Source organism: Rhinolophus ferrumequinum, chromosome 12 (genome assembly GCF_004115265.2).
Source record: "Rhinolophus ferrumequinum isolate MPI-CBG mRhiFer1 chromosome 12, mRhiFer1_v1.p, whole genome shotgun sequence".
Classification (NCBI taxonomy): domain Eukaryota; kingdom Metazoa; phylum Chordata; class Mammalia; order Chiroptera; family Rhinolophidae; genus Rhinolophus; species Rhinolophus ferrumequinum.
The window spans coordinates 13,562,941-13,566,945 of NC_046295.1; the positions used below are offsets into that span (position 1 = coordinate 13,562,941).

General features: G+C 40.3%; 1 pseudogene; it reads left to right on the forward strand.

The window, feature by feature from the left end:
• Window positions 1-752: 752 nt before the first annotated feature.
• LOC117032469 (WD repeat-containing protein 92-like) lies at window positions 753-1,716 on the forward strand (annotated as a pseudogene).
• Window positions 1,717-4,005: the final 2,289 nt, after the last annotated feature.

The window sequence follows — 4,005 nt, forward strand, 5'->3', positions numbered from 1 at the left end:
TCGAAACATTCTTGCTGCCCAATATGGTGGCTATGGCCACACGTGACTATTGAGCACTTGAAATGTGGGTAGTGCCACTGAGGAACTAAAATTTAAATTTTACATCATTTGAATTCATTTAAATTTAAATAGTTATAGGTGACTTAGTGACTTCTGTACTGGACGCATTTTCTAATGGTTCATTGCCTTGTTTCTATTATCATCACAGAAGCTTCTTGCAAAATGTGTTGACAGATCAGTTGGTTTTGAGAGGCTGTGTGTCTGTGTCTTTGCGCAGTGTTAGCTGCACCATTTGCAAGTATACATACCTACTTACCAGAAAGAGAGCTCCAGGTGCTACTGTCTATCTTCCCAGCTTAGTTCACATGTCACCTCTTCACATTTGCAACTTGACTCTTTGGGAATCTATATGCAAACCCCATCCACTTAAAGGGGGGAGGCCAAGTAATACTTCTCGAATATCCAACTTCTTGAAATCTCACTGAATAAATTATTTTTTCTTAAAAACATAAAGAGAAAAGGAGGTAGTAGTGGCAAATGGTAATATTCGCCAGAATCTGTATTATGTATGAATAATGAGTCAAGTTATGGTTTTACTCATTAGTTTTGCTGTAAAAAAAATAGGATGTACTATTTTCCATTATTCTGTAAGAATGTATAGTATTGCAAAATGAAAGGTTTATCAAGACACCATCTGTGGTGTTTGTCAGGGCCTGAGTGTGCCAGTTGGAGGAGGCGAAATCGGCTGGACCATGTTGGCTTTTGAAAAGCCTCAGCTCATCGCCCATATCCAGAAGGGACTCAACTACACAGTGTTTAGCGATTGAAAAGGCCAAACCCATTCATGGTGGAACATTTGGTGTAACACCTTTACAGGAGAGATATTCAGCTACTGGATATTTTCTTGGAAACCTTCATGTATGCACAGTCGTTTGGAAGCTCCAGAAATCCCAGTATATTCTGTAAAGGGACAAAAAGAAAGTATAAATACTACAGATGGCATAGGTGGGCTAGGAATGGGGGAAGGAGCCCCTGACGCTGTGACTGGCATCCGAGATGGAACTGGGAAGGTGTAGGATCCAAGGCAAAACGATGATCCTGTTGCTGAGATGGAACCTGTACAAGGAGAAAACAAGAGACTAGCGGACTGTGGCATTTGGCTATGCTTATTACCAAGAGGAACGTGTTGCTTGTGCTGGCTGTGGCAACAGGAATATCAAGCTGTTTAATCTCAGAAATACGTCGTTGCTGTCTGAGACAAACATTACAAATGGGGTAGCTTAGAGTTTGACAGAAAAGATGTTAAGTATGGAGAAGGTGGGAGCTACATCTCTGGAACAAGAGTTTCATATTCTTGACGTGAGGACATAGCATCCAACCAAAGGTTTTGCTTCTGTTTCAGAAAAAAATGTGCATTAAGTCTGCTGTATGGCAGGTCCGACACCCACCACAGAACAGGGAGCTCTATCTGACAGCCGGAGTACCGGCGGCCTTCACCTCTGCAAGTAGGAATACCCTATTCAGTGGAAAGAGAAAGATTCTGAGGGAGCAAACATGGGAGTGGAGGCTTCAGTCAGCCTTCCGCAGAATGTCATGTTATCTACCCAGCCCGTTTCCAGTCTGGACTGGAGTCCAGATAAAACGGGTCTCTGCATCTGTCGTTTATTTGATCAAATGGTAAGAGTGCTGATTATTACAAAACTCCAGAAAATTTGATCTGAAGATCTTGCAACCTTCCAGCAGAACACTCATAGAATTATGTCTCTGGATCCTCAGACCCTGACTGAACAAAGTTGGATTGTACTGATAAACAAAGGCTGCAGACACAACCGTGCGGGGTAGCCTCTCTCTGGGTGTGCAGTGCTCAGTGGTGTGTTCCCGTGACCTGGCTGGTCACTGGTCTGCTGCTACACATGGGGCACCTCTGTCTCCAGAGCCAGCTCTGCTCCTTTCCCTCTATTTCTACTTAAAAGTTGATACTTGTCTACATATTTTAAATTCGGTCTGCATCCCAAAAGTTCTATATTTTATAATAACATTTGTGTTACATTTTAATGTTTAGAGTGTTGTGATAGGGTCTCTTACTTGGTTTAAAGTTTGCCATAAAACAGCTGTCAATTAACCTTCACAAATACACTTTGAGAGATTTCAGTGTCACTAAGTTCCAGTGTAGAATATTACTTTATAAAATTCCAAAGTGGCACGGTCAGACCAGATAGGGGTAACTGTTTTTAGAAGTATAACTCGTAAAATGAAAGACTATGATTTACCAAGACCCGTTTCTTACTTTATAAACAATGAATAAATTTCTGCTTTTCAAAAAAAAAAGAAGAAGAAGAAGAAACTATCTGAATTCTAAAACTAAAGTGGCCGTGATACACTGAAACATTAGACTAGGTTATGATGAGTGAGCTTCAGGGAGTGACACTCATTTGCTCGTGAACTTGATAACAGGTCTTGTATGTCTCTGGGGTACAAGGCACCATGCTAAGTAAAGTGGATGGTAGAAAGATGAGTCCCTGACCTCCAATAATTCTGACCAAGACCTGGCACCTGGAGTGGATTAACCTTTAGAACAATGTGTCAACACGGCATATTCCTGACTGAATTTTCACATCAGTTCACATTTACACACAATTTTGCTTATGATTATATCCAGGAAGATTACGGTCAGAAAATTTTCAGTGACAGAATATCATAGTATTAACCCTGCCATCTTAAAAATACATATGGACTAAATGGAAATGTGGTATCCTGGATTGCATCCCGGAACAGGAACAAGATATTAGTGGAAAAACTAACAAATCCTGAACAAAGTCCGAAGTCCAGTTACCAGTAATTAATTGCACAGTTTTGACAAGTATACCATAGTAATGTTCATATTAGGGAAAATTGAATGAAGAACGCATAGGAATTCTCTATACTATTGTCTTAGTCTGTTCAGGATGCTATAACAAAAATACCACAGATGAGATGGCTTAAAAAACAGAAATGTGTTTCTCACAGTTCTGGAGGCTGGGAGTCCAAGATCAAGGTATCTGCAGATTTGGTGTCTGGTGAGATCCCTTTTCCCTGTTCACAGACAGCTGTCTTCTTGCTGTGTCCTCACGTGGTGGACTGGGTGAGGGAATACTCTAGGGTCGCTTTTAAAAGAGCACTAATTCCATTCACCTCCAAAAGACCCCCCACACACACACACACAAATACCATCATATTGGGGATTAGGTTCCAACATATGAATTTTGGCTGTCACAAACATTCAGTCTACAGCAACTATCTTTGCAACTTTCTCATAAATCTAAAATTATCCAAAAATTAAAAATATGTTAAAAATAGATATGGAAGGATAGGCAGGAATATCTAAAGTCCGTTAAGAGCTTTCGCTGGGTTGTCTGGCAATCAGCTAAGCTAGCTGGGACTGGGGGCTGCCTTTTTCCTAGAAGGAGAGGCTGGACATGATTTCATCTTCCTCCAAGGTCTCCAATAAATCCTATAAACACTTGGCACTAAAGACTATTTGGCAGTCTACTTCAATCTATGTCTCCAGCGGCAAGGCAACTCTCACACTTGCTCTATAAAAATGTACAGTGATTGGATATAAACAAGATGTGGTATATATACACAATGGAACACTACTCTGCCATAAGAAAAGATGAAATAGTGCCGTTTGTGACAACATGGAGGGATCTTGAGATTATTATGCTAAGTGAAATAAATCAGACAGAAAAAGTCGAGAACCATATGACTTCACTCATAAGTGGGATATAAAACTGAAAGCAACAAAGGAACAAGACAAATAAACAAAGAAACAAAAACTCATAGACACACACAACAGTTTAATGGTTACCAGAGGATAAGGGGGTTTGGAGGATGGTAGACGAGGGTAAAGGGGGTCAAATATATGGTGATGGAAGAACTGACTCTGGGTGGTGAACACACAATGTGATATATAGGTGATGTATTATAGAAGTGCACTCTTGAAACCTATGTAATTTTATTAACCAT